Below are 13,787 nucleotides of genomic sequence, written 5' to 3'. Positions count from 1 at the left end.
GTACAAAAAATTCCAGCCTTTGCTCTGATGCTTGAACTGTTTCACTGATTTTGCTGAAATCCTCCAAAATAGTTCAGTAAGAGGTGGATATCCTGCAAATTTATCATTTGCATCAACCAAAAGAAATCCTGTTACTGGAGAGGGAATTTTCGTAAGGACAGGGGAATGGTTTTAAATTGACAGAGGGCAGGGCTGGATGGGAGATTGGGCAGGAATTGTTCCCTGGCAGGGTGGGCAGGCCCTGGCACAGGGTGCCCAGAGCAGCTGGGGCTGCCCCTGGATCCCTGGCAGTGCCCAAGGCCAGGCTGGACATTGGGGCTTGGAGCAGCCTGGCACAGTGGGAGGTGTCCCTGCCCATGGCAGGGGTGGGAATGGGAGGAGCTTTAAGGTTCCTTCAACCCAAACCATTCCATGATATTGTGATTTAGGAGCTGCGAATTCATGTAGAAATGCAGTAGCTACTGGTAAGACAGCTCTTAATTACTTAATTTCTATAATTGTTCCTGCTGTTGTTTTGTGCATTGCTGTGCTCAGCTGCAAGAACGGGATTAAAGAAATATATTCTGATTATTCCTGAGTTTATCGCAAAGAACTAAACTAAGAGGGTTGATGTTTTGCTCCAATCCATCCTGGATGTAACTCCACTTGTGGAGTCAACCAAGCCCACGTTTCCCTTGGCTCTTCAGTTGTTGTTTTTAAGTTTTGCTGAGCCAGAACTGAATGGAAGAACTCCAGGAACAAATGAACCCAAACTGAAAGCAAAGGGGAATATTGTATGGACTTCAGTAGAATGATCCATACATTTGTTTTTCTTCCTGATTATCATAGAATCCTTGTGGAATGGTTTGGGCTGGAAGGGACCTTAAAGATCATCCAGTTCCAACCACCTTCCACTTTTCTGCCTGATTATTTATGGGACACTATTTAACAAATATATTTAAATCGTTCAGAATAATCAGGTTTCTGTATTTTCCTCAACCCAGAGCTGAAATGTATGGATTAGTTGGTACAGAATGGCAACATTCCTCATTTGGAATAATCACAGGGAAGCTGGAGTTACCCAAACTCTTTTGGGTACCTAGAACCTCTTTTTCTGTTTGTTTTTTTTTTTTTAAATAGTTTTAAAATCTTTGCTCAGAGGACAGTGGTGTAGAATCATAGAGTGGTTTGAGTTGGAAGGATTTGATTTAAGGAATTGAGTGGGAGAAGTTCTACAGTTGATACAAAGCCATGACAAAATCCTACACTTGTAAGTTCGCTACTTGCCACCAGAAGAGCTCAGAGATGATTAAGTCTAATAAAACAGTAATTTCAAATATTGCTCATGTGTTGGACAATTTTGAGATCATTTCATGGTTTCTATAAGCACATTTGACAAACTGTTTTTCAGAGCACCTGGGTGGAAAGGCAGTTCTTTAACACCGAGGAGGGAGCAGCAGAAATAAGTGATGCCCTGAACAACAGGAAGTAAATTGAAATCCATTATCTTTGGTGGAGAAATCAGCAAATCCCAGCTCTGCACCACACAAATGGTGGTGTTCCTGAATGCCTCAGAAAGAAGGAAGGTAATAAAAAAGAAATTAAAATCTCTGCACCACATAGAGGGACTGTACACACATTAAATCTCACCAATGTTTTCTAAAACATTTCCCCACTGCACAAAAATTTCCTTTTCATTAAAAATTATGCTTTAAAATATACCAGACCTAAAAGAACTAATGAGAAAAGACTACAGAAGGCAACAAAATAAACTTATTTATTCACATAGCAAGGTGAGAAAAGCTAATTGAGATGAAACAAAGCTGGGGGAAAATCCAGAAAGAAAGTCTAAAGAAAGTGTTTAAATTGAGAGAGGTACAATGAAAGAAAAAAACCCTCATAAAGTACAATATTGGTCAAGGATTTTTAAAGGTATTTAAGAATGAACTAATTTTCCAGCCAAAATACACAGTTTGAAGGGAATTCCCTCAGAGTAACTGCCATTAGATACCTTAAAAAGGGCTTGAACTGACTGAAAATTGCACTGAGCTTTACTTGCCACTCAAAAGGATTAGCAAATAAGGAAAATAATCTTATGAAACATGTAGGGGGTGACAAAAAAAGTGGATAAAACAGAACAAGTGGTTTAGACATTAAAAAACAATAATGGAAGAGTCTGGCAGGGAAAGAAAATAACGACTGAGTATCCTGAATAAAAAGTACTTAGGCATCAGAAAAAAACAAAAAGAAAGAAAGAGTTAGGTATTAATTAGGTGTTTTTTACTAATAAAAGGTTGTATTGTGATATCCTGAAGGATGATGGGCAAGTTGGTATCTTTAAAAATGTTGTGGAAAAAGAAACGCTACAAAATAGTGAATATGGCAGGTTTGTGTGTGAGAACTGATGGATATGGAGGAAATGTTTGGGAATTTGGCAGATAGATTTTGCATATCCTACAGCAGGATACAGGTATGTAGAATAAAAGCACTACAAAATAAATGCACATTCCAGCTAAAACTTGTATATTCTGCCAGCAGCAATAAATTGTAGTAGGCAGTGTTAAAAAAAAAAAAGTGTTTTGTTAAAAGGATTTTCAAATAATATTAAAATAATGATGAAAAATTAATGTGTAAAATTGACTCTTTGAGTGCTGATAGCACTTGAAAAATAATGTGGGATTTATACAGATATTGAAAACATTGACAGTTGTATTAAACAAAAAAAATGTGGTGCCCAACATTTATGTGGAAGCAAAGTTTTGCAGTGACCTCAAAGGGGACTGGAACAGAACAGAACTTTTTTAATTTAAATTTTTAAAATATTGATTTGGGACAAGGGGAAAAACAAATTGTATCAGGATTTGATCTCCACACCCTCGGCTATTTACATTTTCCTGTGACATAAATAGCTTTGGAAACTCCCAAGTGTAAGATTACAATTCATGGCTCAGTTTTTATCTGCTGATGTTTCTCTCTCCTGGTAGTAAGGAGTGTGTAACGGGGGGTGCAGTGTGAGGTGTGGTAATGCCAGGATATTTCCACCCCGACTGAGGGAGTTGAACACAGGCTTTTTAGTTTTCTTCTTGTCAAATAGAAGGAAAACTGTGTAACTCAGTCCCTTAAATAGATTTTTTTCATTGGTACACCATAGATAGGAGATACCAACCCAAAATGTTGAGTGATAGGTATGATATACTTTAATGATATATTTTCAGTGTTTTAAGCTGGGGTAAGGGACACTATGGAAATTATTCTTAACTGTCATAGAAGGCTGGATGGGGCTTGGGGCAGCCTGGGATGGTGGAAGGTGTCCCTGCCCATGGCAGGGGTGGCACTGGATGTGCTTTAGGGTCCTTTCCAACCCAAACCACTCCATGATTCTGTGATTTTGAGCTGAGCTTGAGGAAAGACTCACAAACCCAAATAATTTCTGTCAGGATCAGGAACAGAGTGGGCAGGGCCTGAAGACCATCGGGGTGTAAAAGGAACACTCAGAGAAAGTGAAATCACAGAGAAAAGAAAATTCCTGTTCTTGCCTCTGAGTTCACAGGGCAACAGTTCCAGAGAACCCCAGGATCCCTGAGGCTGGAAAAGCCCTCCCAGCCCAGCCAGGCCCAGCTGTGCCCGATGCCCACCTTGTCTCCAGCCCAGAGCACTGAGTGCCACCTCCAGCCCTTCCTGGGACACCTCCAGGGATGGGCACTCCAAACCTCCCTGGGCAGCTCTTTCCAAGGCCTGAGCTCCCTTTCCAAGAGGAAATTCCTGCTGCTGTCCACCCTGAGCCTGCCCTGGCCCAGCCTGAGGCCGTTCCCTCTCCTCCTGTCCCTGTTCCCTGGCAGCAGAGCCCGACCCCCCCGGCTGCCCCCTCCTGTCAGGGCCTTGTGCAGAGCCACAAGGTCCCCCTGAGCCTCCTTTGCTCCAGCCTGAGCCCCTTTCCCAGCTCCCTCAGCCGCTCCTGGGGCTCCAGCCCCTTCCCAGCTCCCTTCCCTGCCCTGGACACGCTCCAGCCCCTCCAGGGCTCTCCTGCAGGAGCCAGAACTGGGCACAGCCCTTGAGGTGTGAAAGCCATGTTGTCCAAAATCCATGTTGTCCAGGAGCTGAAGAACTGCCTGCAGTGTGTTCCCCACTAACCAGGTGGGGAAGGCGAACATGAAGTTCCATGTTTAAGTGCTCTCAGGATTTCCAGGGACAATGAGCTTCCTAGACAAAGCATCATGTGGGAAATAATTTTTTAAAAAGCCTTTATGCAAAAGAAGCAGGAGAAGAATGGATCAAAAACTGGCTGGATGAGAGGAAACAGAAATAAAACAGAACTCAAAGGTCAGTTTTCAGAGAAGGGGAGATCACAGGAGGAGTCTGCAGCGAGCTGTGCTGGGACTGATGCTGCTTAATGTATTCCTCAATGATCTGGAGAAAGGGGCTGAGCAGGGGGACACCACAGATTGCTGAAGGTATTGAGGTACTCAGGTAAGGGAAGGGTAGAGGACAAATTGTCATGCAGTTAAAGGGCTGCTTGGAGAATTGAAGAAAGACCTTTCAAGACTGAGTGACTGGATAATAAAATGACAGATAAAATCTGATGTAGTAAAGTGATGCACATGGGGGGGAAATTCTGTGTACATAAGGATGGGCTGTAAGTTGTTTCTCCACTCACAAATGAGATCTTTGGGTTCTGATTAATATTTCCATGAAAATATCAGCACAATGTTCCCTTTTACTGAGAGAAACAAATCAAGTATTTGGAATTATTAAGAGAACAAAACAGAGATCATTGCAGCACACCCACCCTGGTATAAATCCATAGTTCCCTGCATATTGAGCAGCGTGGGCAGTTCTTTTCCTGACATCTCAAAAAGGCTTCCAGTACCTGAAGGAGTTGACAAGAAAGAGGGAGAGAGACTTTGGACAAGGCATGGAGGGCCAGGAGCCAGGGAATGGCTTCCCAGTGTCAGAGGGCAGGGCTGGATGGGAGATTGGGCAGGAATTGTTCCCTGGCAGGGTGGGCAGGCCCTGGCACAGGGTGCCCAGAGCAGCTGGGGCTGCCCCTGGATCCCTGGCAGTGCCCAAGGCCAGGCTGGACATTGGGGCTTGGAGCAGCCTGGCACAGTGGGAGGTGTCCCTGCCCATGGCAGGGGTGGCACTGGATGGGCTTTAAGGTCCCTTCCCACCCAAACCATTCTGGGATTCTGTGATTTCTATGTTTTTGTGATTCTGTGATTCCATGATCTCAACATGCCAATTTTGAAAAACCAAATTTTGGAGAAAATTCCTCTCATCCCAACATTCCCTTACACCCTTAGCCGTGGCCTTCAAGGACAACTGGGAGCTGCTGCAGAGAGGCCTGGGTTTGTAGTTTATGACACTGTTGGGAAAAGGAACAGCAAATGCTTGGAAAAGTTTCCCACTTCAGAAGTAACTTTGAAGCAGTTTTTTCCCCTGTGGAACAGATCCTTGTTGCCTGTAAAAACCTTGTGTTGTTGTCCCTTCGGCTAGGAAGGTGATGCTTAGAATCTGGAATTTGGGTAAAAATTAATACCACAGAGTTGGCATATTTACTATAATTTATTACACATTGATTTCACTGCCTTGAAAAGCATAATAAAAAAGACAACAAAAAGTTGTTTCTTGTGACAATCTAAGTAAGAAATATTTTTTTGCTGCTGTTTTCAGCCTTTGAAACTTGCAGTTGCTTATAAATTTCCCTGACCAAAATATTACCCTTCCAAAAAACCCCCCCAAATTCTCCTTGTTCCTTCCACTTCAAACAGGGGAAAAAAAAAAAAAAGAGAGAGAGAGGAGTTTTAAAGAATAAAAAATCAGCCTGAAGCAACACCCAGGACAGAAAACTTCTTCCAAGCAGTTACAGCTTGGCAAACCTGCAAACAATGGAAAACAAACAAACAAGGATCGGTTGAATGCTTGTCTCAGCCTGAATGTTCTGGACACACACAAAAACCCTCCCAAACTATCCTAAATCCTCCAAAATAAGGTCAGGAAGTGTTCTGTTCCTTATGTTTCACACTGGAAAACCCCCTGTGAACTTTGTCCGTCCCAGGTATAAAGTTCATGTGTAAATTTGAGCATCGCTTTTTATTCGTCTCCCATGTATATAAATGGCATTAATTAGTATTTAATGAATAGAATTCTTCCAAAATGTATGAATCCAGACTTTTATGTGTCAAAAATGAGATTTACATTTGATACTCATACACCTAGAATGGACTAGAGCTTATTCTAACAGAATAAATAGAATAAATAGAGTAGGTACATTACAATAAGTTTTTTATATATTTATACTATTATAGATGCATCTGGCTACTTGGAATTTTCTCAATGCTTTTCATTTAGCTTTGTTTGAATTTTTAACTGGAATTCTTTATGTTCTGCTTGAAATTTGGGTTCAGCAGTCCAGTTTTACCTATTTGAGGTAACGCCTTTCAAAACCTCCTCTGTCAATATATCAAAATTCATGTGAGGTTTATTGTGAAAAGACTTGCTGTGACACAGAGGTTAGAAGAGGGAAAAACAATGTGATTGAGGTGATTTTTCAGCTTTTGTTTTTCATAACTGGGTTTTATAAACCAAGAGAGAAACTTTCTGTGCTGGGAGCACGAGTGTTGTGTGTCCTGCTCCATGATGGGAGCGCTCAGCAGCACCAGGCTGAGCATTCATAAACCTGATGGGCCCTGCACACAAAAATATCAAATACCTCGAGTTACGTTAATTTTATTGCCCAGAAAGGAAAGAATTTATGGGCAATGCTCTTAGCAGAGAGCACAGATGTGGTTTGGTGTAACCCTGGCACAGAGAGTTTCTTGTGCAGCTGCTGCTCAATGAAATCTTTTCCATCTCCACAGATTTGCCAACTTTACCAAGGCCATTGGACAGTTTCAAACCTGACAGATTTCTTGGGAAACAATTCAACTATTTATGAAATACCACTTAAACAAGCAACACAGCTCATCTTCCATTGTGCTACCAATGCCTGCCAATTGTCCCCAATTTAAACCACTTTTTTTCCCATTCCTCATATCACAGAATCATAGATCCCAGAGTGGCCTGGGTTGGAAATGACCTTAAAGCTCATCCAGTTCCAACCCTGCCATGGGCAGGGACACCTTCCACTGTCCCAGGCTGCTCCAAGCCCCAATGTCCAGCCTGGCCTTGGGCACTGCCAGGGATCCAGGGGCAGCCCCAGCTGCTCTGGGCACCCTGTGCCAGGGCCTGCCCACCCTGCCAGGGAACAATTCCTGCCCAATCTCCCATCCAGCCCTGCCCTCTGGCACTGGGAAGCCATTCCCTGGCTCCTGTCACTTATTTACAGTCCCTTCCAACCCAAACCAGTCTGTGATTCTATGCCAGATTCCTTTTTTTGGGGTGCTGACTCTTTGCAAAGTTTTCTGATGTCTCGAGACCTGAAAGCCAGGAAGGACTTCTCCATGGTTATTTTTTAACTCATCCTGGCAGTTCTGCAGGTGGGTGGGAATCACTGACAGTGACAGCAGGGACTAGACAGCCCTGAAGCCTCTTTAAAAGGATGGGGATGGAGAACTGTAAGGTCTGGACTCCTCCACCCCTTTACACCTCCAGGGGGAACTGGGGCCTGATTTACACATGGCAGAGCAGGCTGGCCCCAGCACCGAATGGTTTGTGTGACATTGTCCTTCCCACACCAGTTTCAGACTGGTGTCCACAGTGCTTCCCCACAGGTGCCTGTGGCGTTGTGTCCTCTCCAGAGTTTCAGCCAGCCTGGGGAAGCTACCCTGGGAATGCTCCAGGGATATCCTCGCCCTGGGAGCACAGCTCTGCCCAGCAGTTATTTTAGGAGCTCTATCCTGGCAGGACTGGGCCCTGCAGGCCTGGCTGGTCCCTCTGGAATGCAGAGGGGATCTCAGCATAAGGTCAGCACCGACCTTGCCTTGCCAGTTCCCTGGAATAGCTCAGGGAGGGGAAATGCAGGCCCCGAAAATGATGCCCTACAAAAGAGGAGTGCTGGCCCACAGAGCAATTAGCCTACATTAGTGATGCCACAGAACACGCTCCAGGGCCACAGCAGTGGGGACACCCAGGGAACTGGGGCTCAAATGCACCTCACAGGGAGGTAATGCACACACAGCTCCTCTGGTTTATGTGCACAGCAGAAAATACAAACTCTTCTTTTCTGGGTTAATAACTGTGAGTGGATCACCCCTTGATTAGACCCTCACCTCTTGTAATGGTTTTTTATTCCTCACAGTGCTCAGCCACCTCTGACAGACCCACCTTGGGCAGCGGTGGTGAATAAAGAGGTTCAGAGACGTTCTGTGAAAGCTGGTGGCTGGGTGGAGGATTGATCCTGGCTGATCACTAAACCATCTCTCACTTTAGGAAAAGCTGAACTGTTAGTTTCACCTGAACATCAGGAAGAACTTTCCTCTGCAGTGACTGAGCACTGGACTTCTCTGGGCAACCTGTGCCAGGGCCTCACCACCCTCACAGGGAAGAATTTCTTTGCAATCTCTAATTTAAACTTACTCTTTTTCAGTTTAAGGCCATTCCTCCTTGTCCTGCCACTCCATGTTCTTGTAAAAAGTTTCTCTCCGTCTTTCTTGTATGTTGAACTGGGATGGGATAGAGGATCTGGGAGGAAAAAAGGAACAGACAACAAAGCATTCCTGCTCCTACTGCTTGAAGAATGACTTCTTAGCCTAATGAAGCTCCATAAGTGACAATTTTAGAAAAATTTATTTAAAACTTGTCACAATTTCTTTTTCTCAGCTAGCAGGAGGTTGATCAAGTGGACACCAAGCAGAACATACTTCTAAGAACTTTCTTGAATGGATTTGTGTCAGGGTACCACAAATACCATGTGCTGGAATTTCAAGAACATCCCTGTGGAAGCTGCACAAGGCGCTTTCTCCTGACAGCAAGAACAAAGTTTTCCTTTTGGCCAGCAAAGACACCCATCCTTCTGCACAAGAGAGCAGGGGACTTGTATTGAAAAGGGAAGGGGCCAACGAAGGACCTGATTTTAATGGAACTGAGGACAGTTTTTGACTCTTCCAGGAATTCCAACAGAGAAGCAAAACTGGGCATTGAACAGGTGTAGGTAGATCCAATGATGTTACAGTCAGCAGAACCAAAGAAAGATTTTTAGAGACATGGATTGTGCTGGTCCTTTTGGATGTGAGGGAAACTTTATGATTAAATTAACCTTTTTTTTTTTTTTTTCCAAACACAGGGAAGCCAGATTCCTCTAAAAGTTGGAATTAAGGGCTTAAAGAAGCTCCCAGATGGGAAATACATGACATTGTAGCACTTAATTTACAAAAGTTTTAAAGAATCACAATCCTTCAGAATGTCTGATTTTAACAGGAACTGTTCTACACTCCTACAAATATATTTATCATGGAAAGTGGTCTCAGGAGGACTTCTGGGATACAACTTCCAAGTATACATTTTCCCTAGGATAACTAACACAACCTCTTTCCCAGAGACTTCTTCCCCAGAAAACTCCATGGTTTTAGGGAGGGATTTTTCATAGAATCAAAGAATTATTGAGGTTGGAAAGGATCACCAAGATCATCCAGTCCCAGCTGTGCCCGATGCCCACCTTGTCCCCAGCCCAGAGCACTGAGTGCCACCTCCAGCCCTTCCTGGGACACCTCCAGGGATGGGCACTCCAAACCTCCCTGGGCAGCCCCTGCCAATACTTGACAACCATTTCCACGAAAAAAAAATTCCTCCTGATGTCCAGAATCTCTGCCTGATGTTTTAAACCGGAGAAGAAACTTTTCATACTCAGGAGCACGATCTTCACCATGAATGAGAACACCAAGGAACGCAATTCCAGAGAGTATCAGGGAGAACTCAGTGAGATGCACATTTTTTTTCGGAACAAGCCTCATCCAGCAGCAATTCCAGGACCTTCTGGTCCAGAGGCGTGCCAACCTACACTATGTGCAGCTCTGGCTGTCAATCCAAAGCTGGTACTATCGAAGCCGGCTCTGATGATGACTCAAAAGCCGATCTATCTCCATCCGAATGGGTTACCATGGCAACCTCTCTGGCCTAAAAAGAGCTGGACCACATTAGTTACTTAGCAGCACCTTTTTGACAGGCGAAACACAAGCTGCTCCCTCCAGATGATGGTTTCATTTAGAATTGAGGCTGTCTGGGAGCTGCCGCGGTGCTCTGGGAAGTGTTAGTGATGTAACCCATGGAGGAGAACTTCTGCTGGGACTTCAGGTTGGGGCCTGGTACCAAAGGAATTGAGCTGGGTGGTGGCTTTGGTGGAGAAACACAACAGCAGCATCATCTTTTTTTCTGTATTACGATGGAATTCTTCCTGGAGATCTTTCAGCTTGGGTCTGGTGACCTAAGAAGGCCCTTCTTGCAGCAGATGTGTTGGATACAGAGGATTATTGGAATTGCTGCTGGTACAACACAGCATTTACATCAAAAATTATACCCAAAGTACAAATGTTGAGCCCTGGAAAAGTCAGGGTGCCCATGGCTGCTGTGAAGGAAGCCTAGAGTTCAGGTGGAGATGCAAACACTCCAGAAGGAAAACAACAGGGCTACAAGGGCAGGTTGGATCATGGAATGAAGCCTTCCAGAGCATGCAGTGAAGAGGCAAATGGGCCCATCTACTCCATGTAGGAAGGCTGAAAAGGGAAAAACTGGGACATATTACCCATAATCACACTCCACTACCATAGAATTGTAGTTTGGGTTCGAAGGGACATTGAAAACCATCCAGTGCCACCCCTGCCATGGGCAGGGACACCTCCCACTGTCCCAGGCTGCTCCAAGCCCCAATGTCCAGCCTGGCCTTGGGCACTGCCAGGGATCCAGGGGCGGCCACAGCTGCTCTGGGAATTCTGTGCCAGGGCCTCCCCACCCTCACAGGGAACAATTTTTTTTCTGTGTATCTAATCTAAATTTCCTCTCTTTCAGTCTGAAGCTGTTCCCCTTTGTCCTGTCACTCCAGTTCCTGATGAATTGTCCCTCTCTGGTTTCCTTGTAGCCCCTTCAGACATTGGAAGGTGCTGTGAGGTCTCCACACAACCTTCTCTTGTCCAGGCTGAATAGCCCCAACTATTCAGCTGTTTTGTTGTTTCTCTTACATCTGTTCCATTTCTCTAGACTGCTGTTCATTATTTTCCCTCTTAGATTTCATTGGTCCACTTTCTTTCCTCCTCATTTTTAATGTGTTTTTTTCTTATTTTTTTCTGAATTTTTCTACTTATTATTTTTCTTAATGGCCCCAAATATTCTGCTTTCTGAGGGGCGGTATCTTTGGAAGAGAAACCCACGTATTTCTTACAAGGCTGTCTACTAACTCATATAGAATATACACAAACTCCTGTTTTCAAGTACTACAAACCTACTCCAGGTGGTTTGTGATGGAGAGTCAAAAAAAAGGACTCTCAATCTTTCCTGTCTAGGTGTCCCTCCCTTCCTAAAGAAAATTAAAAAAGAGTAAGATTTGATAATTCTTGATACGCAAGGATTTGGATCTCCTTCATCCAGGTCACAACTGTTTCTCATTCTTCATCTTCAGTCTCTGTTATCTCAGCTGCTTCTCTCCAAAGCTGATCTCTCCGAAGTGAACCTTTCCTGCTGCCATATTTATCTTTGCCTCTTGTGTGGAGTTCCCAGCCAAACCAGTTGCAGTGTCCCGTCACCTCCTGCCCCTCATGCCCACCCCACATCTGTGCAATGCCAACTTCTTGGCTTCTCCAGTACATCCATTTTTGGGATGTCTTACATAATGGATCGGGAAGCTGACCTGGTTTTAAAATCCACTCAAACCTTCTCTGGATGGAGCACAATTCTGGCTGAGTGCCAGCCTGGCAGACCCTCACTTCCCAGATGCTGGAAACCTTTACCTGCATTTCCAGCACAGAGGAGGATTCCCAGCTCCCAGAGCACCTCATGTGCAAAGTTTCCAGGTGAGGCAGGATTCTGGTGGAATCCCAGCCTGGAAGATCCCTAACCCAAGCCCTAAACCTGCCTGCAGCAGAGAACGAGTTCAATGCCTGACAACCCTTTCCATGAAGAAATTCCTCCTGATGTCCAACCTGAACCTCCCCATGCTTTTTAATGAAATGGACATTGAAGAGAACACTTTTGTACAAGGGAAGAACCATGAAGGTTATTCATTAGCAAAATAAAACTAACAAGCCAAAAGTATCTAGTTGTTTGTGCTGGAAAATAAAATTTTAAAAAGATGCCATCACCTTTTAAAGGACATTTTATCTCTGCCCAAGGCGCCAGAGCTTGGGTACAGCCAGCAAAATAAAAGTAGAGGATGACTGAGCAAATGCACAAACTCTTTAAAACTCTGAAATATTTTTAAGTGTTAGCAAAAAAAACCTACTCAAAACCTGACAAAAACCCCAAACCCAAAGAAGTTACAGCAGTGCAGTGACAGTGTAACAACTTCCTGTGAGCTTTGTATTTACCTACACTGAGCAGCAGAGAAACTGTTCTGTCACTGCACTTGCACAGACCAGAAAGAGATTTTAGGTGGAAAAAATGCTCAGGGAATGCCCCCCCACCCTCTTCTCCGAGAGTGGAGGTGTCCTTCCTGACTGAGGGATTGGGCAGAGGTTGGCCTTTGATACCCTGGAATTGTTCATGTTGGAAGAGCCCTCCAGGATCACCCAGTGCCACCCCAGCAGCACCAGCAGCACCCCAAAGCCTGTCCCCAAGGGCCACATCCAGACTCCTCCTGAGCACTCCCAGAGACAGTGACTCCAGCACTCCCTGGGCAGCTCATCCCAAGGCCTCACCACTCTGGCAGGGAAAAATTGTTTCCAATCTCCACCCTGAGCCTCCCCTGGTGCCATTGGAGGCCATTTCCTCTCCTCCTTTCCCTTGGCACACGGCAGCAGAGCCCGACCCCCCCTCACTGCCCCTCCTGGCAGGGACTTGTGGGGAGCAGTGAGGTCCCCCCTGAGCCTCCTCTGCTCCAGCCTGAGCCCCTTTCCCAGCTCCCTCAGGTGTTGGCTTTCCACATCCCAGGACAAGAACCACGTTCTGGCCACACTCAGACTCAATGAGAGAAGTGTCAAAAGCAGCTCCAAGTGATCTCAAATCTTTCTGGGGCTGAGAGAAATGAGAAAGGATCACTTAAGTCATGGTGCTCCCAAGCACCTCCCACGGCCGTAAGATGCAATTCCATGGCTAATTTCAGCTCACCTAACACCTCACTGTGACTCCTGGGGTGGTCCCACGATCCCCCTGCTCTTCCCTGTGCACCCATGTCCCTGGAGAGGGACTTCTCACGGGGGCCTGGAGTAACAAGAGGAATGGCCTTAAGCTGAAAAAGAGAGCAGGGCTGGATGGGAGATTGGGCAGGAATTGTTCCCTGGCAGGGTGGGCAGGCCCTGGCACAGGGTGCCCAGAGCAGCTGGGGCTGCCCCTGGATCCCTGGCAGTGCCCAAGGCCAGGCTGGACATTGGGGCTTGGAGCAGCCTGGCACAGTGGGAGGTGTCCCTGCCCATGGCAGGGGGTGGGATGGGTTGATCTTTCAGGTCCCTTCCATCCCAACCCACTCTGCGATTCTGTGATCACAGAATTTAAGTAAAATTCTCAACACTTCAATTATTTGGGGGACTTTGGCTGTGGCTGCATCCGTCTCCCAATCCTTGGCTGCTTATTTCCACCTTTTAAGCCAAGATAAAAAAAAAATGTTAAAACAGGAAGAAAAAGCAAATGGAACAAGTAACATGTCCTAATTTCTCCAAGGAGGCTGGCTGGGAACCAAAATGACTAGATTAAAGTATCACACGTCAGAATTAAAGTATTAGATAAAGGCC

The sequence above is a fragment of the Corvus cornix genome, chromosome 1, assembly GCF_000738735.6.
Source record: "Corvus cornix cornix isolate S_Up_H32 chromosome 1, ASM73873v5, whole genome shotgun sequence".
Taxonomy (NCBI): Eukaryota; Metazoa; Chordata; class Aves; order Passeriformes; family Corvidae; genus Corvus; species Corvus cornix.
The sequence above is the reverse complement of the archived record's forward strand: the minus strand, read 5'-3'. Positions refer to the sequence as shown.